Genomic DNA, 21,655 nt, shown 5'->3' on the forward strand with positions numbered 1-21,655 from the left:
GTGAATTCAACAAGAGTAGAGATTTTTGTGTTTTGTTCTTCGTTGTATCCCTTGATTGTAGAAAAGTGGCACATAGTAGGTGCTCAGTTAATCGTTGTTAAATGAAGAAATAAATGAATTATAAACACATTAAATGTCCACCATATTTGTAAGCGTTTTGGCATGTCTTCATTGAAAGAATACCAGGCAGCTGGGAGCCATAGTTTACACCGGTAATCCCAGTGCTTTGGGAGGCTGCAGGTGAGAGGATCACTTGAGGCCAGGAGTTCAAGAGCAGCCAGGGCAACACAGAGAGACCTTGTCTCTACAAAAAACAAAACAAAACAAAAAGCAAAAAACACAATTCCCTTAAGCTGCCCCTTCCCCTTCCACTGCTCAGAGAAGGTCTTCCAGCAGAGCAGAGCACGAGGTCGCTGGCACACACCCATCCTCCACCAGCCCTGGCCTCTGTAGAGCAAGCCAGCAGAGCAGGTTGTTTCTCTCATTCAGGGACAGTTTAGGGGGTGGCAGGAAGAAAGGGTTGCTGATAGGCGAAGGGCCTCCCTGGGTTTGAGAGAACCCCAGCCTCGGATGGTCCCAGCACATTTAAAAGAGAAGCAGTGCCAAAGGGGGGGTGCACTGAAAGCTGACGGTTGAAGGGAAAGATCCCTGAGCTCAGCCCGGAAAACCGAAGGATGGATACCAGGCCGAGAGCCAGGGCCTGGCCGTCTCTCCGTGCCCCAAGAGAAAGTTCACCAAGTTCAGATCCCAGTGCCCTGCAGCGGGTGAAGGTGGTCCCGCCCCAGGCCGGATCTGGCCACAGAGCTGGCGGCGCGTTGGAAAACCGCCCACGTGGGAAGCCCTGGCTGCATTTCCGCCCTGGACTGCGCTCCCGCCTGCCAGCGAGGTCCCTGCGCAGCCGCCCCGCGCCCACTAGGTGGCGCCTGCGCTCTAGTGGGCGCTTCACAGGCTCAGCGACAGCGACAGCGACAGCTCGAACCTGAGTCCCAGGATTCCGGGGACTGGAGGGCAGCGCCGGCAGCCAAGGTAGGATTCCTGAGCCTCGGGCGTCTCCCTGGAGCCTCTGAGGTTGGGGTGGACAGCGGGGCGGCCGCTGGGCACCGCTTGCGGTCTGCAGAGATAACCGGAGGAGTCGGGGCGGCAGCACGTGTTGTAGCCGGGGTGGGGGGGGGACCCAGAGACCCGCAGTCTCGGAGCTGGGCCTAGAGCAAGGCAGAGCACCAGGTCGCTGGCACGCTCGCATCCTCCCCAGCCCTCGCCTCCCATAGCATGCCCGAATCCCCAAGCCGCGCGTCCTCGAAGCGGAAAGCAGCCACTGTCGCCCAGAGCCACTCCAGGGTGGCAGCCGAGTGCTGATAAGGTCCAGGGCACCACTTCTTAAACTTGTCTGCACGTTGGCGTTCCTTGGGGAGCATTAAAAAAATACCGATGCCCTAGTTCCACCCCCCCAGAGACTCAGATGTGATTGGTCTGGGTGGGGGACTGGACATCTGAGTATTAAAATGTTTGCAAGAGATTCCAGCTGGCAGCCAAATTTGAGGACCCTTTATCTAAGGAGTTGGAGAAAAACGGAGGACATTTGTTTGTTCTAACCCAGAATGCTGATGATTTCCTCCTCCTCCTTTTCCTCTAGTTCTCCCTCCTCCTCCTTTCTCATGTGCATTTTAAGCAGGAAATGCCTCTGCCTTTGTACTGTCAAACCCAAGATAACAAACTGACCATCCCCCACCCCGCACAGTAGGGCTGGTTCTGAAAGGGTTGAACTCGAAAGTGGGCAAGGAACAGAAAGACAGCAGTGTGGAATGTGAGAGAAGACTCTTAGGGGTTTACGGGTAGGATGGGGGTTCCTCCCCACCCTGATCCCAGAGAAGATCAGGAGACTGGCTGGAGCTGTCTTGCTCATTTTGGCAAACCTAGCTGATCAGGCAGCGAGAGGCCTTATAACGAGCAAGGGCCCTTTTACAACTAGTAAAAATGAGCCCTTATGTTTGTTTGTTTGTTTTATAGAGATGGGGCCTCACTATATTCACCAGGATGGTCTCAAACTCCTAGGCTCAAGCCATTCTCCAGCCTCGGCCTCCCAAAGTGCTGGGATTACAGGCATGAGCCACTGCGCCCCGCCGCCGACCCCTTATGTTTATATAACAGCAGTGTTACTAGCATGGGCATAGAATCCCCATAGGCAGCCCTTCCTTTGTGACCTTGGAAACTCACTGAACCATCCTCAGCTTCAGTTTTTGTATCTGCAAAATGGATGTGAAAATAGGGTTGCCGTGGGAATTATTCACAATAAAAGCTACTGTTTACTGAGGGTTCACCCTGTGCTAGAGGCTTTCTGTGCAGGGCCAAGTTAGACTCCTGACCATAACTTCCAAGGTAATACTATGAATACTGCATTTGATAGCCAAGGAAACTTAGGCTCAGAGAGGTCAATGATCTTGCTCGAAGTTATATAATTAATTAATAAGAAGCATGTCCCATATTTGAACCCAGGCAGTCTGCTCTTGAGCTCAGGTGCAAAAGAACAATACTCTGCTGTTTCCCTTGTTGACCAGGATAGCGTGCATGGGGCAGGCGCGTGGTATGTCTTCACAAACACTAGCTATCACTGCTGTGAGCTGAGCACTTCCACTGAATTGACTCATTCGCTCATTCGAAATACATTTATTATTGAGAGCCTACTGCGGGCCAGGCAGTTTTCCAGATGCTAGAGATAAAATGTGAGTAAGACAGAGTTCAGCCAGCCCCGAATGAGAGAAACGGGAAGAAAGTACAGTAGATTCTCATTATTCACAAGTTCTGAATTTGCAAATTCTTCCCTGTAATCCCAGCACTTTGAGAGGCTGAGGCAGGAGGATTGCTTGAGGCTAGGAGTTTCAGATCAGCCTGGGCAACAGAGCAAGGCCCTGTTTGCTTAAAAATTATATACATTGAATAATTTTTTTAAAAAATTTGTTTGTTCGGCCGGGCGCGGTGGCTCACGCTTGTAATCCCAGCACTTTGGGAGGCCGAGGCGGGTGGATCACAAGGTCAGGAGATCGAGACCACGGTGAAACCCTGTCTCTACTAAAAATACAAAAAAAAATTAGCCGGGCGTGGTGGCCAGCGCCTGTAGTCCCAGCTACTCGGAGAGGCTGAGGCAGGAGAATGGCGTGAACCCGGGAGGCGGAGCTTGCAGTGAGCCGAGATTGCGCCACTGCACTCCAGCCTGGGCGACAGAGCGAGACTCCGTCTCAAAAAAAAAAAAAAAAAAAAGAAAGAAAAAAGAAAAAAAATGTTTGTGTAACTTCCGAATCAATATCCATGACACTTTCACAGTCATATATGGATGCACGTAGAATAGTGAAAAAGTTGAGTCACCCAACATGCACATTTCCAGCCAAGGGCAAACAGGAGGACACGCTGCTTTCTGGTTTCAGCTCTTGTGCTATAAACAAGTGTTCCTTTTGTGGTGTACTTAGTGCCACATTTTTTGCATGTTTGTGCATTTTTATTTGGACGTCGCTGTTTGAAATGGCCCCAAGTGTACTGTTGACGTGCTATCTAGTGTTTCTAAGCATGAGAAGGCTGCGATGTGCCTTACAGAGAAAGCATGTCTGTTAGGTAAGCTTCGTTCAGGCATGAGTTACTGTGCAGTTGGCTGGGTTCAATGTTAATGAATAATATGTATATATGTCAAAAATATATATCAAATAAGGTATCTTTTGTTTTTGTTTTTGTTTTTTTTTTGAGACAGAGTCTCACTCTGTCTCCCAGGCTGGAGTGCAGTAGCAGGATGTCAGCTCACTGCAGTCTCTACCTCCGGAGTTCAAACGATTCTCCTGCCTCAGCATCCCATGTAGCTGGTACTACAGGCACATGCCACCACGCCCAGCTAATTTTTGTATTTTTAGTAGAGATGGGGTTTCACCTTGTTGGCCAGGCTGGTCTTGAACTCCTGACCTCAGGTGATCACCCACTTTGGCCTCCAAAGTGCTAGGATTACAGGCTCGAGCCACAGCGGCTGGCCTATAAGGTGTCTTTAAACAGAAACACACATAAACAAAGGTTATGCATTGATCTGCCGGCAGAAGGTGGGGTGAGGAAAAGATGTTTCTGGCAGAAAGGTCATCATGTACAGAGATAGCCAAGAGCTTGGCAAGGCCAGGGGACTCGAGGAGAGCCAGTGGGCAGGGAGTGTGGTTGTCAAAGGGAGGGAGGCTGGAGCCAGGCGGCATGGTGTCTTGTGGGCAGCTCTCATTTCATCCGATTAGCACGGTAATCCGGGCAGGTCGGACAGGATCATTTCCGCCTTTGAGAGATGATGAAATTGACGTTCCATGCTGTTAAATGACTTGCCCAAAGTTGCACTGCTGGTAAGCAGTAACACCCCCCACCCCCCAACTTAATCTAATGTTGACCAGACATTTGGGTTTTTTGTTTTGTTTTGTTTTGTTTTGTTGGTTTTGGTTTCTTTTGTTGTTGTTTTTAAGACACAGGGTCTTGCTCTGTCACCCATGCCTTCTGCAATGGTATGATCATAGCTACTGCAGCCTCAACCTCCTGAGCTCAAGGGATCCTCCCACCCAGCCAAGTAGCTGGGACTCCAGGTGCACACCATCATGCCCAGCTAATTTTTTAAGTAGGGTCTTGCTGTGTTGCCTAGGCTGGTCTCCAACTCCTAGACTCAAGTGTTTCTCCTGCCTTGGCCTCTCAAAGCACTGGGATTACAAGCATGATCTACCTTACCTGGCCAACATTTGGGTATTGATCAGAAATCTCAGGACGTGGGCTGGAGGTTTGGTTTGTTCTGGGGAGAAATCAGTAACTAAGTGGTGGTGAAAGTGATCAAGCATGGATGAAACCACGTGGGATAGTGGCAGGGTGTGGAGAAGAAAATTTCTCATGTCCTTTAAAAAAGAAAAATATTCCTGGTGGCTGGGTACAGTGGCATATGCCTGTAATCCCAGCACTTTGGGAAGCAGAAGTGGGAGGAATGCTTGAGGCCAAGAGTTCAAGACCAGCCTGGGCATCACAGTGAGACCCCCCCCCCACCTCTATCTTTAACAACAAGAAAAATGGAAAAAAATTTAATCAAAAAATATTACTGGTATAAAGACATGAATGCCTCCGTGAATGAGTCTTAGGTACTTGCAGAGGGTGGGAATAATGATCATGGTCATAAAGACGTGGCAAAAGGAAATGTGAGGTTCTGATTCAAACTGCCCCCAGATACTAGGTCTGGGCATCGGCCTCCCCACTCGTGGGGCAGCCAGGCCTCAATCTGCCTCTTGTCTCTGCTGGATAATGACCTTGAACAGGCATCAGCAAACTTTTTCTGTAAAGGTCCAGAGAGTAAATATTTTGAGCTTTATGGACCATAGGGTTTCAGTTGCAACTGCAGTAAATTCTCACTTAATGTCCTCAATAGGTTCTTAGAAACTGCAACTTTAAGCGAAATGACGTACAGTAAGTCCTCAAGTAACGTCTTGTAACGTTTCTTGTAATGTTGATGAGAAACTGCCACTGTAGAGTAAAAGCAGCCGTAGATGCTATGTAAACAAATGAGTATATCTGGGTTCCAATAAAGCTTTATGGACACTGAAGTTTTGAATTTCACATAATTTTTCTGTGTCACAAAATATTATTCTTTTTTTTTTTTTTTTTTTTTTTTGAGACGGAGTCTCACTCTGTCGCCCAGGCTGGAGTGCAGTGGCGCAGTCTCGGCTCACTGCAAGCTCCACCTCCCAGGTTCACGCCATTCTCCTGCCTCAGCCTCTCCAAGTAGCTGGGACTACAGGCGCCCGCCACCACGCCCGGCTAATTTTTTTGTATCTTTAGTAGAGACGGGGTTTCACTGTGGTCTCGATCTCCTGACCTCGTGATCCGCCCGCCTCGGCCTCCCAAAGTGCTGGGATTACAAGCGTGAGCCACCGCGCCCGGCCTAAAATATTATTCTTTAAACATCTTTTTCAACCATTTAAAAATGTAAAAGCTGGCCAGGCATGGTGGCTTATATCTGTGATCCCAGGACTTTGGAAGACCAAGGAGGAAGGATTGCATGGGGCCAGGCGTTCAAGACCAGCCCAGGCAACATAGCAAGACCCCCATCTCTACAAACAAACAAACAATAAATAAATAATGTAAAAACCATTCTTAGCTCACAGGCTATACAAAAACAGACAGTAGGCTGGATGTGGCCTGTGGGCTGTAGTTTGCTGACTCCTGATCCAGAATAATGAGACCTGAGGATCAGAAGGATACTAGGTAGGTTGGGTGCAGTGGCTCATGCCTATAGTCCCAGCACTTTGTGAAGCTGAGGCAGGAGGATTGCTTGAGGCCAGGAGTTCAAGGCCAGGCTGGGCAACATAGTGAGACCTCATTTCTATTATTTAAATTTTAAAAATTAGCTGGGGCCTGGACTGGTGGCTCACACCTGTAATTCTAGAACTTTGGGAGGCTGAGGTGGGAGGATTACTTGAGTCTAGAAGTTCCAGACCAGCCTGGGCAACATAGCAAGACCCCATATCTACAAAAAAATGAAAAATTAGCCAGATGTGGTGGTGCACCTGTAGTCCCAGCTACTCAGGAGGCTGAGGTAAGAGAATCAATTGAGCTGAGGAGTTTGAGGTTGCAATAAGCCATGATCATGCCACTGCGCTCCACCCTGGGCAACTGAGGGGGACCCTGTCTCAGAAAACAAACAAAAATTAGCTGGGCATGGTGGCATGCACCTGCAGTCCCAGCTACTGGGGAGGCTGACAGGGGAGGATCACTTCAGACCAGGCGTTTGAGACTACAGTGAGCCATGATTGCACTACCGCACTCCAGCCTAGGTGACAGGGCAAGCTGTTTTCTCTCATTTTTTTTTTTTTTTTTTTTTTGAGAGTTTCGCTCTTTTGCCCAGGCTGAAGTGAAATGGCATGATCTCAGCTCACTGCAACCTCCGCCCCCCGGGTTCAAGTGATTCTCCTGCCTCAGCTTCCCAAGTAGCTGGGATTATAGGTGCCCACTGTCATGCCTGGCTAATTTTTGTATATTTAGTGGAGACGGGGTTTCGCCGTGTTGGCCAGGCTGGTCTTGAACTCCTGACCTCAGGTGATTCACCTGCCTCGGCCTCCCAAAGTGCTAGGATTACAGGCATGAGCCACCGCGCCTGGCCAAGATGCTGTCTCTTTGAAACAAACAAACAAACAAAAAAGACAGACACACAAAAGAATACTAAGTGTTCATCTAATTTGAGTCCTTACTTGACCTGTGAATCTCCATTGAACATTCTCAGCCATTTCTTGAGTCCTCAGTAAGATGGAACTTCACATCTCACTGGGCAACTCATTCCACTGACAGAAGTTTAAAGCTGTGTCATAGTTGTAGTTTCCCCCAAAGAAGATCATGAGAAAAGGATTCAGGTGCCAGAAATGTATTTGGGAAATGATCCCATGAAGCCCAGCGAGAGTGAAATTAACCGAGAAAGGGAGAAAAGCCAATAAAAAAGGTGTTGATGAGTGAGTTACCACTGGGCAATTGGGTCTCCATCCCTCAGGGACCCTTAGCGAGACTATAGAAAATATTTCAGAAGTGTCCCACGAAAAGGCAGGGAGACTGGGGTATATCCTCGACTCCCATCCCTCATTATTGAGGGTTGTCTCGCTGTCTGCTGTGCACACCCTTCCGCCAGAAAATAACTTAAAGCAGAAGTGAGAGGTAGCCCAGGGCATCTGGAAATGTCTGCAGGTAACCTCGGGTGAGCTGAGGAGTATGGGTGGAGTACCCATAGTGTCTCCAACAAAGTGTTTCTGACTTTGCTTTCTAAGATGTGCAACTCATACCACAAGGGGTCTTGTGAGATGACTTTGGTGTGGCACACAGAGAGACATGGTACCCAAGAGCACAAAGTCTCAGAATAGGAAAGGGATTTTTCCTTTTTGAGCTGTCTCTTTGATCCTGCTCTGCCTGCCTCTCACCCCTGGGGCTGCCCTCTCTCCCCAGAGCAGGTGCTCCACCCAGGCTGGCCTTTCACTTCCTCCAACTTGTGGGACTGGGACTCTTGCTTCTGACTATAGTCAACAGAAGTCTGGGCAAAGTACTAGAATGCTACTGTAACACTTGATTGTCTCCCCTTTCACTGGAAAGACAGCAGTCCTCCAGTTCAGGGCATTTAAGAGGCAACAGTAAGTGTGACCATTTAATAACATTGTTAAAACTATAACAATCTAATAACATTGTTTGCTGTTATGTTTATCTTTACAGTTTCCACCTGTACATGGCTTTTCATGTATGGTAGTAATATAACGTTTCCCTTAAAATAAATGTATATAAATCGTGTGTCCATTTAAAGAAAAATATTAAATAAGAGTATCAAAGGTATGAGGATAGAATAAAATATAATAGGCCAGGTGCAGTGGCTCACGCCTGTAATCCTAATACTTTGGCAAGTAGAGGCAGGGAGATCACTTGAAGCCAGGAGTTGGACACCAGCCTGGGCAACATAATGAGACCCCCATCTCTACAAAACATTTAAAAATTACCTGGGTGTAGTGATGCCTGCCTGTAATCCAGCTACTCAGGAGGCTGAGTTGGGAGGATGGTTTAAGCCCAGGAGTTCGAGGTTACAGTGAGCTATGATCGTGCCACTGCACTCCAGCCTGGGAAACAAAGCAAGACCCCAATTATTTTAAAAAAACATTTGTAGGGCCGGGCGCGATGGCTCACGCCTGTAATCCCAGCACTTCGGGAGGCCGAGGAGGGTGGATCACCTGAGGTTGGGAGATCGAAAACAGCCTGACCAACATGGAGAAACCCCATCTCTACTAAAAATACAAAATTAGCCAGGCACATGCCTGTAATCCCAGATACTCGGGAGGCTAAGGGGAGAAACGCTTGGATCTGGGAGGCAGAGGTTGTGGTGAGCCAAGATCGCGCCATTGCACTCTAGCCTGGGCAACAAGAGTTAAACTCCGTCTCGAAAAAATAAAATAAAAAATAAAAGAATTTTATTTAAAAAAAAAAAAAAATATATATATATAAAATACCCACCACTTATTGAGTACTTACTAAGTTCTGGATGCACTTCTAAGCACTTTCCATGCGTCATTCAAATCATTCAATTAATCCTCACCAATATGGGTTAAGTACTATTTGAGGTAGGGAATCTTTGCCCCATTTTACTACTGAGCAAACAGGCATAGGGAAGTTAAATAACTTGCCCAAAGTTATATAGCTAGGAAGTGATGAGCTGGAAAATAAACCCAGGTGGTCCTGCTCCAGATTTGTGCTCTAAATTGCAGAATTATGCTGCTTCTTATGAATTTGACAGACACACACACAAAATGTGAAGGTGATATTTGAATAACTGAAGTTAGGGGAAAACTGCCCTAAAAGGTTCCCCTTTTTTATCTGTCTTCCTGTATCTACTGACATTTGGTTGCCATACTTTTTCTTTTTCTTTATTTTTTATTTTTATTTTTATTTTTTTGAGACAAAGTCTCGCTCTGTCTCCTAGGCTGGAGTGCAGTGGCACGATCTTGGCTCACTGCAAACTCCGCCTCCCAGGTTCACGCCATTCTCCTGCCTCAGCCTCCTCAGTAGCTGGGACTACAGGCACCTGCCACCACACCCGGCTAATTTTTTGTATTTTTAGTAGAGACGGGGTTTCACCATGTTAGCCAGGCTGGTCTCGATCTCCTGACCTCGTGACCCACCCACCTCGGCCTCCCAAAATGCTGGGATTACAGGCATGAGCCACCACGCCTGGCCTTTTTTTTTTTTTTTCCTAAGAAAGACAGGGTCTCACTCTGTTGCCCAGGCTGGAGTCCAGTGCTGTGATCATAGCTCACTGCAGCTTAAACTCCTAGGCTCTGGCCATCCTCCCACCTCAGCCTCCAGAGTAGCTGGGGGTACAGACATAAGCCACCATGCCCAGCTATGTTTCTTTTGGTAGAGACAGGTCTGGCTGTGTTGCCCAGGCTGGTCTCAAACTCCTGGCCTCAAATGATCCTCTTGCCTCAGCCTCCCAAAGTTCTGGAATTACAGGCATGAGCCACCATATGTGGCCTGGTTGGCATATTTTCTTTAGAGCCTCAGAAGATCAATCTATTCCCTTTTCGTCACCACAGTTCTTCAGATATTTGATGACAGAGAACTGGTTGGCCTTCCCAGATCTTCTGTGCTCTAGATTAAACATTGCCAGTTCCTTCTACTCGTTTCTGTTGCATGTTCTTGGCATCTTCCCCCCCAGCACAGGGCCTCTTCTTTATTCTTATTTCTTCAACAGAACCTATAAAATTATTTTGTTGTCATAGCACTTTTTTTTGCAGGTTTCCCACAGCTCATTCCAGGGGCTCAGGGTAGGAAGGGTGTGATTGGGGTGACTGACGTGGCAAAGGGCAGCTTGAGAGTGACATCAAAAAGGGGGGCCAGCTGTCAATCAGGGAAAATCCCCCTAGGGCCAGCAGTACAGTGGGCTGGAGGCTGGTGAACCTGGTTCTCTGCAGGCCAGAGATGAAGGTTCTTCAGTGCACTTGGAGCTAACCAGGCTGAAAGGGGCGGACTAACCAAATTCACCAGAGCCTGGTGAGGAAGCCAGGCTGCAAATGTATTAAATCACAAGGGAGGCTGGGCACAGTGGCTGATGCCTGTAATCCCAGCACTTTGAGAGGCCAAGGTGGGTAGATCACCTGAGGTCAGGAGTTCGAGACCAGCCTGGCCAACATGGTGAAACCCCGTCTCTACTAAAAATAGAAAAATTAGCCAGCTGGCACATGCCTGTAATCACAGCTACTTGGGAGGCTGTGGCAGGAGAATCAGTTGAACACAGGAGTCGGAGGTTGCAGTGAGCTGAGATCGCACAATTGCACTCCAGCCTGGGCAACACAGCAAGACTCTATCAAGAAAGAAAGAAAGAGAGAGAGAGAGAAAGAAAAAGAGAGAGGGGGGAGGGAAAAAGAAATCACAAGGGGAGAAGCAACTGCAAAGCAGTCTGAAACTTCCATGCCGACTTGACAGCACACTCTTTCTCTTGTGGGAAAGTCAGAATCTAGTTAGAAGGTTGGTTTTCATGGAATCAAAGCAAGGTGAGCAAAATGAATGATTTTAATCGCCAGGAGAGCCTAAGATATTTGTACCCTCTGAGGGATACAAGAGTCTAGAGTGGCAGCACTGCTAGTATAATTCCCCCTTCCCGTGCTTGTGGTAGAAATGTCTGATCGATCACTGCATCTTTTCCTTCCTACTGCTCCCTGGACCAGCCCTAAGATTCTTAGCAAGAGAGTATTCTGGCCCTGCACGGTGGCTCACGCCTGTAATCCCAGCACTTTGGGAGACAAAGGCAGAAGGATTGCTTGAGCCCAGGAGTTCAAAATCAGCCAGGGCAATATAGTGACACCCCATCTCTACAAAAAAATTTAAAAATGAACTGGATGTGGGGGCGAGTGCCTGTAGTCCCAGTTACTTGGGAGGCTGAGTGGGAGGCTTGCTTGAGCCTGGGAGATTGAAGCTGCAGTGAGCTCTGATCACACCACTGCACCCCAGCCTGGGAAACAAAGCCAGATCCTGTCTTAAATTAAAAAAAAAAAAAAAAAAAAAGGGAGAGAGTATTCCTGGAAGCTCTGGCCAGACCTCTGAGCTGCCTGTAATACTCAAGGAGGTTTTCAGAGTTTCCACTACTCTGGACAATGTGGAAGACAATGAATCTCAAAGACTTGCTCTTTGGTACTGCTTTTTTGGAGCTCCTCATGCATCACCATTTCTCTCTACCTATGATTCCTTCAGCTTATGTTAATGTAGTTGGCTCGCGTTTTGTTTTGTTGAGTCTTGATTTAATTTCCAGGCTTTGCTCTTCCAGCTTTGTCCAGAGACACATCCTGTCCTGTCCTTAAGGACTTCTGCAAATCAGTAATCACAGATGTTGCATGCAGTCCACTGATATCTACTCTCCTCGCATTTTGGGGTGGCTTACTGAATACCCATGAGTAAGAACTTCTTGCAGCCGGGTGCGGTGGCTCACACCTGTAATCCCAGCACTTTGGGAGGCCGAGGCGGGCTGATCACGAGGTCAGGCGATTGAGACCATCCCGGATAACACGGTGAAACCCCGTCTCTACTAAAAATACAAAAAATTAGCCGGGCGAGGTGGCGGGCGCCTGTAGTCCCAGCTACTCGGGAGGCTGAGGCAGGAGAATGGCGTGAACCCAGGGGGCGGAGCCTGCAGTGAGCCAAGATCGTGCCACTGCGTTCCAGCCTGGGCGACAGCCAGACTCCGTAAAAAAAAAAAAAAAAAAAAAAAAAAGAACTTCTTGCAATCAACAGGGAATTTGCTGGGGTGCTGGGGTTTGTTCCATTATCAAACAAACTGGGATTCCTACCCCAGTTCCATCACTTACTGTTTGTGTATGACCTTGGATGAGTTGCTTAACCTCCTGAGCCTAGTTTTATCTGCTGAAATATAGAATCAGCAGCATCACAATTTTAAACTCTTACTACTGTTATCACTCAGTTACGACTGGGGCCTGGGGTACAAAGGAAAGCAACAAGTCAGCAGAGGAAATTTAGGCACTAAACCCAAATCATGGAGTTTGCTGCTTTTTAACATTGGTTATGCTTAACTAAAGAGTTAGGAGTCTTAGTATTTTGAAGCAAGCAGACCTTTTACCAGCCTTAAAAAAATGTACGTTATGTACATGGCCTCTCTTTCTACCCATATAGAGAAATGGAATTACCTAAAAGAAAAATAAATGCATACGGAGAATCAGTGGCACCTTGAGCTGAGAGAGACCTTGAGCTCCTGGAGGAGAGGTGGCTCCTGCCCGGTCTCACAGGGGAAACCCAGCTCTTGCCCTAGGAAGGCTGCTAGTCTAATGAGAGAGGCACCATATTTAACCTCAGGGAGTCTGGGAGGAGAGCCATACAGTCTTCTTGGTGTGAGCTATAGCTTCTTGTCTGCAGGCGTTGCTGGGTCTGCTCCTTCTCTTTGGTCAATCAGCAGTCAGGGACAGAGAGGCTGTCATCATTCACAAGTCCATTACACCTGTGTCAATGCATATTAGCGGGCCAATTTCTGAGGATGTGACTCAGGAATTTGTTTTTGAAAGACTTTATGTATTTTTGGTACAATTTAGATTTACAAAAAAACATTGAGATGATACTACAGAGTTCCCACATATTCCACATCCAATTTCCCCTATTATTATTTTTTTAATTTTGAGACAGGGTCTCTCTCTGTCACCCAGGCTGAAGTGCAGTGGTGCAATCTTGGCTCACTGCAACCTCTGTCTCCTGGGCTCAAGCCATCCTCCCACATCAGCCTCCCAAGTAGCTGGGACTATAGGCGCACACCACTATGTCCAACTAATATTTTTATTTATGGTAGGTATGGGGTCTTGCTGTGTTACCCAGGCTGGTCTTGAACTCCCGGGCTCATGCGGTCTGCCCGCCTTGACTTCCCAAAGTGTTGGGATTACAGACATGAGCCACAGAGCCAGTTTCTCCTGTTATTAACATCTTGTATTGCTATAGTACATTTGTTACAATTAACCGATATTGATATTTGATATGGTACATTTGTTACAACCTGATATTGATACATCATTATTAACTAAAAACATAGTTTATTCAGATTCCCTTAGTGTTTATTTAATGTTCTTTCTCTGTCCCAGGATCCTATCCAGAATACCAAATTATATTTATATCTTTTTTTTTTATACCAACAAAAATGGGCTTGAAACCACTTTACATTTGTTTGTTGTGTGTCCTTAGTCTCCCATTGGCTGTGACATTTTCTATGAATTTTCTTGGTTTTGATGACCTGGAGAGTTTTGAGGAATACTGGTCAGATATATTGTAAAATACCCCTCTACTGGAATTCATCTCATATTTTTGTCATGATTAGGGTTGTGGGTTTTGAAGAGGAAGACCACAGAAGTAAAGTGCCATTTTTATCACATCCCATCAAGCATCTGTACTATCAACATGACTTATTAGCAGCTGGCTAAGGCAGCGTTTGTCAGTTTCTCCACTGTAAAGTTACTCATTTTCCTCCTTTTCATAGTGTCCTCTTGGAAGGAAGTCACTGAGCAGCCCACACTAGAGCCCAGGAGTTTGGGACTAGCCTGGCCAACATAGTGAGACCCCAACTCTACAGGAAAAAAAAAAATTAGCTGGGCATGGTGGCATGTGCCTGTGGTACCAGCTACTTGGCGTGCTGAGGCAGGAGAATTGCTTGAGCCTGGGAGGTCAAGGCTGCAGTGAGCTGAGATTGTGCCACTGTCCTCCAGCCTGGCACAGCCAGACCCTGTCTCAAAAATAAATAAATAAAAATTTGAAACCCACGTAGGCCTGGATTCCTACCCCACTTCCATCACTTACTGGCTGCGTTTGACCTTGAATATGTTGCTTAACCTCCTGAGCCTCAGTTTTCTCAACTGAAATATAGAGCTAATATCACTACCTGCTGCTTAAGGTTATTAAATAACAGGCACATAGTAAGTCCTCTATGAATAGAAGTTGTTATTGTTGTTAGTCTGCCATTCAAGTTCCTTCTGGATCTGACTGCAGATCCAAACACCACTTTTCAAGGTTACAAGACAGCAGGCTTGTGTGGCAGACATTCCTGCAGCGAGTTGCATTCTCACTGGTCACATTCTCTTCCCCCGCCGATCCAGCATTCTCTCCCACCTCTGCCTCTCAGTCACACAGTACTTCAGCTAAACACAGGGACTGCTAAAGTGCCCTCTACCAAGCCACACATCTGCACATCCTCATTCTCTCAAACCCACCTTAAGCACCGCTTCCTCTGTGACACCACCTAAGAGAGTCAGGCAAGAAGGCTTCTCTCCTCCTGGGAACTGCCACAGCACCCTCTCCACTGTATTCCCTCATGTTCTGCAGCTCTCATCACTTTTAACCCATTGTCAAAGCAAGGTGCACTGTCCTCTCCCTGAACAATTCTCGTCTTTGTTCATCTTTCTCTCCCACCTGCACACACTGGGCTCAGTGCAAGCTTGTGGTCTTGTTTGTACCTGCGGTAAGTTTTGACAAGACAAAGGAAGTAGGGGAAATGACATATCCTGAATGCTAACTGGGCCTAACTGGGCAGCCTATGAGGGCCGAACTTTGCAGAGGTTGAGAGGCTGACCATAGGTCACTTCTACTATTTTATATATATCCACATATTTTATTGTGGTAAAATACACATCACATTGAAATTTACCATTTTAACTATCTTAATGCATTTTCTTATTTTATTTTATTTTATCTTATTTTTGAGACAGAGTCTTGCTCTGTTGCCCAGGCTGTAGTGCAAGTGGTGCCATCTTGGCTTACTGCAACCTCTGCCTCCCGGGTTCAAGCAATTCTCCTTGCCTCAGCCTCCAGAGTAGCTGGGATTACAGGCATGTGCCACCAAGCCCAGCTAATTTTTGTATTTTTACTAGAGACAAGGTTTCACCATGTTGGCCAAGCTGGTCTCAAACTCCTAACCTTAGGTGATCCACCCTCTTCGGCCTCCCAAAGTGCTGGGACTACAGGCATGAGCCACCGCGCCTGGCCTGCATTTTCTTTAGTTCAATGCATTAAGTGCATTCACATTGTTGTACAACCATCACCACTGTCCATCTCCAGAACTCTTTTTCATCTTCCCAAGCTGAAACTCTGTCCCGATTAAACAACTCCCCTTCCCCCTTAACCCCATCCCTGGCAACCACCATTTTACTTTCTGTCTTTGTGAGTTTGACTACTCTGGGTACCTCATCTAGGTAGAATTACACAGTATTTATCCTTTAGTGACTGGCTTATTTCACTTAGCCTAATGTCTTCAAGGTTCATATTCCATTTTAATAGACTGTGGTATGTATCTGCCACAGCGTGTTCATCCATTCATCTGTTGGTGGACACTTGGGTTGCTTCCACTTTTTGGCTATTGTGAATAACACTGCTATGAACATGGGTGTATAGATATCTGTTTATGTTCCTACTTGCAATTCTGTTGAATATATACCTATAATGGAATTGCCGGATCTTATGGTAATTCTGTGTGCCATTTTTCAAGGAATCATCATATCATTTTCAACAGCTGCTGTACCATTTTACATCCCACCAACAATGCACTAAGGTTTCCATTTCTCCACATCCTTGTCAACGTTTGTTATTTTCTGTTTGTTTGTGTGTGGTTTTTTTGATCATAGCTATCCTATCCTGGTGTGAAGTGGTATCTCATTGTGGTTTTGATTTTCAGTTTTCTAATGATTAGTGATGTTGAGCGTCTTTTCATGTGCTTACTGACCATTTGTATATCTTCCTTGGAAAAATAACTATTCACGGTATTTGCTGATTTTTTAAATCAGGCTGGGTTGTTTGTTTCTGTGTTGTTGAGTTGTGGAGTTCTTTATCTATTTTGGGTATCAGTCCCTTACCAGATAACAATTGCAAGTATTTTCTCTGTGGATTGCCTTTTTAGTCTGTTAATTATGTCCTTTGAATGCACAGAAGTTTTCAATTTTAATGTTTAATTTATGTATTTTTTTCTTTTGTGCTTTTGGTGTTGTATTCAAGAAATCATTGCCAAATCAATGTCATAAAGTTTTCCCTCTATATTTTCTTCTAACAGTGTTATGGTTTTAGCCCTTGTATTTTAAGTTTTTGATACATTTTGAGTTACTTTTTGTATGTCATGTAAGATTGAGGATACAACTTCATTTTTTTGCACGTGAGTAGCATGTCTTTCTTTCCTTCCTTCCTTCCTTCCTCTCTCTCTCTCTCTCTTTCTTTCTGTCTTTCTTTTTTTTTGGAGTCTTGCTCTGTCACCCAGGCTGGAGTGTAATGGCATGATCTCGGCTCACTGTAACCTCTGCCTCCCAGGTTCATGTGATTCTCTTGCCTCAGCCTCCTGAGTAGCTGGACTACAGACATGCACCACCACACCCAGCTAATTTTTGTAGTTTTAGTAGAGATGAGGTTTCACCATGTTGGCCAGGCTGGTCTCAAACTCCTGACCTCAAGTGATCCACCTGTCTTGGCCTCCCAAAGTGCTGGGATAACAGGCGTGAGCCACCACACCTGGCCACATGTCTTTCTTTATGCAAATACTACATTGCTTTGATTACTGTAGCTTTGTAGTAAGTTTTGAAATTAGGATGTGTGAGTCCTCCAGATTTGTTCTTTTTCATGATTATTTTGGCTATTTGGGGTCCCTTGGGATTGCTCATGAATTTTAGGGTGGATTCTTCTATTTCTGCAAAAAAGTCATTGAGATTTTGTTAGCAATTACATTGACTCTGTAGGTCACTTTGGGTAGCACTGACATCTCAATATTATGTCTTCCAAGTCATCGTGGGATGTCTTTCCATTTGCTTATGTCTTCTTTAACTTCTTTCACCGGTGTTTTGTAGTTTTTGGTGTAGAAGACATTCACCTCCTTGATTAAGTTTATTCCTAAGTATTATGTTCTTTTCAATACTCACATTCATTTTTGAGGCTCTTGATATATTTAAAAATGAAGAAATGCAAAACAGGATACTAATATGGTAGTCATTTTGAACCGTTTGGTCCCTTCAGCGTGTCTCAGAGACAGTGTATATAGACAATGACAGTGTTATAAAGAGTCAAAAGCCTAGGTTTAAGTCATTTCAAAAATGTGAGCCCCTAACCATTCACCCCACTGTGACTGTAAGAAAGGATTTGGGAGTTCCTCTTCCTGGAGTAGGAACGGGAATAGTGTACTATTCCCTCAGGTGAGCTCTCTTGGGGGCCAGCAAAGACTCGTCATCACCATAGGCCTAATCAATTCATTTTCCCAGAAAGTGATTCTGAGAACATTCAGGTGCCTTTAAAGCCTCAGGCTAGAAGACCCCAGAGCCCCAGCATCATGGAGACTGAAGCAGAAACAGTCACTCAGAGCTGCAGAAGAAAGAGAGCCATCAGTTCGCCTATCCCCACCGTCCTGCTCACCCTGAGGGGATTTTGTTGTCTGTCTTTCTGGCCCACCTCGGTTTCAGTTTCAAGAACTGTGCTGAGGAGAAAGGTGAGGGAACACAGTGTGACGGCCAGCCCTACTCAGGCATTTCCCCATACCCCAGAAAGCGTTTCAATGGCAGGCCTTTCCTCTTCTGTCACTCAACGGTTTGGGGGCTTTCTTGCCCTCAGGATAGCTGGTGAAACTGTGTTCTTTTTCAGGCACTGACTTTATTGTGCATCTTGTTTTTCTGGCCTCTGGGGATACATATGCAACACAGACACACATGCACGCACACCCACCTCTGTATCCAAATGCCTGCAGAATTCATAGGCACCAGTGTCTAGAGACAGACTCTGTCTCCTTTTCTTTCTTCTTTCTACCTCCTACTCTCCCTGCAGAAGCCTGTTGTTGTCTTATCCCCAGCCGGAAGCCCCCCTCTGTCACAGGGCCAACTTCCCGGCCACTTGTTCCCCTCCAGCTGCTGCTCCTGCAGGCCCAGCCAACTCCTATTTCCATAGCAACCGAAACTCATTTTTCCATTTCTGCCTTTCTGCTTTGGAAGGAAACCCATAAGTCTTTTTTTTTTTTATAATTGTGATCCCTGCAATATTTTTTTCCAATTTAAAAAATACATGTAAAATTTATCACCATAACTTTTTTTTTTTTTTTTTGAGACAGGGTCTTGCTTTGTTGCTCAGGCTAGAGTACAGTGGTGTAATCGTGTAGCTCACTGTAGCCTCTAACCCCTGGGCTCAAGCAACCCCCCACGCCACCTCACCCCACCCCACCATGCCTGGCTAACTTTTTAATTTTTTGTAGAGACAGGGTCTCAATATGTTGCCTGGTCTCGAACTCCTGGGTTCAAGCGATCCTCCTGCCTCAGCTTCCCAAAATACTGGGATTATAGGTATGAGCCACTATGCCCAGCCTATAACTTTTATTTTTTTATTTTTTTTTGAGACAGAGTCTAGCTCTTTGCCCAGGCTACAGTGCAGTGGCACAGTCTTGGCTCACTGCAAGCTCCATCTCCCGGGTTCAAGCGATTCTCCTGCCTCAGCCTCCTGAGTAGCTGGGACTACAGGCGCCTGCCACCACACCCAGCTAATTTTTGTATTTTTAGTAGAGACATGGTTTCACTATGTTAGCCAGGCTCGTATTGAACTCCTGACCTCAGGTGATCCGCCCGCCTCGGTCTCCCAAAGTGCTGAGATTATAGGCTTCAGCCACCACGCCTGGCCATCCCTATAACCATTTTCATGTCTATGGTTCAGTGATATTAAATATATTCATAGTGGTGTGTAACCATCACCACTATCCATCTCCAGAATTCCTTTCGTCTTGTAAAACTAAAACTCTGTACCCGTTAAACACTAACTTTCTATTTTCGCCTCTGCGTAGCCCTGGCAACAGCCAATCTGCTGTGTGTCTCTATGAATTTGACTACTCTGAGTGCCTCATACCAGTGGAATCAGATAGTATTTGTTTTTGGTGACTGGCTAATTTTACTTAGCGTGATGACCTCAAGGTTCATCCATGTCGTAGCCTATGTCCGCATTTCCTTCCTTTTAAGGCTGAATACTATTCCATTGTATATGTTTATGTACCACAGTCTTATCCATTCGTCTGCTGTTGTTCACTTGGATTGCTTCTACCTCTTGACTATTGTGAATGATGCTGCTATGAATGTGAACGTACAAATATCTCTTTGAGACTCTGTTTTCAGTATTTTTGAATATATATCCAGAAGTGGAACTGCTAGATCATATGGTGATATGGTTTGGCTCTGTGTCCCCACCCAAATCTCATCTTGAACAGTATTCCCGTAATTCCCACCTGTGGTGGGAGGGGCCCAGTTGGAGATAATTTGAATCACAGGATGCTTTCCCCAATACTGTTCTCGTGGTAGTGAATAAGTCTCATGAGATCTGATGAGTTTATCAGGGGTTTTTGCTTTTGCATCTTTCTCATTTTTTCTAACTGCTGGCATGTAAGAAGTGCCTTTTGCCTCCCACCATGATTCTGAGGCCTCCCCAGCCATGTGGAACAATTAAACCTCTTTTTCTTCCTAGTCTCATGTATGTCTTTATCAGCAGTGTAAAAACAGACTAATACAGTAAATTGGTACCAGTAGAGTGGGGTGCTGCTGAAAAGATACCCGAAAATGTGGACGCAACTTTGGAACTGGGTAATAGGCAGAGATTGGAACAGTTTGGAGGGCTCAGAAGAAGACACGAAAATGTGGGAAAGTTTGGAACTTCCTAGAGACTTGTTAAATGGCTTTGACAAAATACTGATAATGATATGGACAATGAAATCCAGGCTGAGATGGTCTCAGATAGAGATGAGGAACTTGTTGGGAACTGGAGCAAAGGTGACTCTCCTTTATGTTTTAGCAAAGAGACTGGCGGCATTTTGCCCTTGCCCTAGAGATTTGTGGAACTTTGAAATTGAGAGAGATGATTTAGGGTATCTGGTGGAAGAAATTTCTAAGCAGCAAAGCATTCAAGAGTTGACTTGGGTGCCGTTAAAGGCATTCAGTTTTAAAAGGGAAGCAGAGCATAAAAGTTCAGAAAATTTGCAGCCTGACAATGCAATAGAAAAGCAAATCCCATTTTCTGAGGAGACATTCAAGCAGGCTGCAAAAATTTGTGTAAGTAATGAGGAGCTGAATGTTAATCCCCAGGACAATGGAGAAAATGTCTCCAGGAAATGGCAGAGAGCTTTGCGGCAGCCTCTCCCATCACAGGCCCAGAGGTTGAGGAGGAAAAAATGGTTTCGTGGATAGGGCCCAGGGTCCCCATGCTGTGTGCAGTCTAGGGACTTGGTGCCCTGCATCCCAGCCACTCCAGCCGTGGCTGAAAGGGGTCAATGTAGAGCTTGGGCTATGGCTTCAGAGGGTGCAAGCACCAAGCCTTGGCAGCTTCCATGTGGTGTTCAGCCTGTGGCTGCACAGAAGTCAAGAATTGGGGTTTGGGAACCTCGCGTAGATTTTAGAAGATGTACGGAGACGCCTGGATGCCCAGGCAGAAGTTTGCTGCAGGGTGGGGCTCTCATGGGAACCTCTGCTAGGGCAGTGCAGAAGAGAAACGTGAGGTTGGAGCCCCCACACAGAGTCTCTACTGGGACACCGCCTAGTGGAGCTGTGAGAAGAGGGCCACCATCCTCCAGACCCCAGAATGGCAGATCCAGCTTGCACCATGTGCCTGGAAAAGCCACAGACAACGCCAGCCTGTAAAAGCAGTGGGGAGGGAGGCTGTACCCAGCAAAGCCAGAGGGGCAGAGCTGCCCAAGGCCATGGGAGCCCACCTCTTGCATCAGTGTGACCTGGATGTGAGACCTGGAGTCAAAGGAGATCATTTTAGAGCTTTAAAATTTGACTGCCCTGATGGATTTCAGACTTGCATGGGCCCTGTAACCCCTTTGTTTTGGCCAATTTCTCCCATTTGGAATGACTATATTTACCTAATACCTGTACCCCCATTGTATCTAGGAAGTAACTAGCTTGCTTTTGATTTTACAGGCTTATAGGCAGAAGGGACCTGCCTTGTCTCAGAAGAGACTTTGGAGTGTGGACTTTGGGGTTAATGCTGAAATGAGTTAAGACTTTGGGGGCTATTGCGAAGGCATGATTGGTTTTGAAATGTGAGGGCATGAGATTTGGAGGGGCCAGGGGTGGAATGATATGGTTTGGCTCTGTACCCCCACCCGAATTTCATCTTGAATTGTACT

General features: G+C 46.2%; 1 protein-coding gene across 9 annotated transcripts in view; it reads left to right on the forward strand.

Annotated features, from left to right (window-relative positions):
• Window positions 1-939: 939 nt before the first annotated feature.
• Window positions 940-21,655, forward strand: part of CHD9 (chromodomain helicase DNA binding protein 9) — a 282,887-nt gene continuing 262,171 nt past the window's right edge. For 8 of the 9 annotated variants that reach the window (XM_058440975.1, XM_032157338.2, XM_058440973.1 and 5 more), the window contains exon 1: window positions 940-1,026. The gene's annotated coding sequence lies outside the window, so the exon portion shown is untranslated. The remainder of the gene's footprint in view (window positions 1,027-21,655) is intronic. The other variant, XM_032157331.2, reaches the window with a different exon arrangement.

Source organism: Hylobates moloch, unplaced genomic scaffold (genome assembly GCF_009828535.3).
Source record: "Hylobates moloch isolate HMO894 unplaced genomic scaffold, HMol_V3 SCAFFOLD_6, whole genome shotgun sequence".
Lineage (NCBI taxonomy): Eukaryota > Metazoa > Chordata > Mammalia > Primates > Hylobatidae > Hylobates > Hylobates moloch.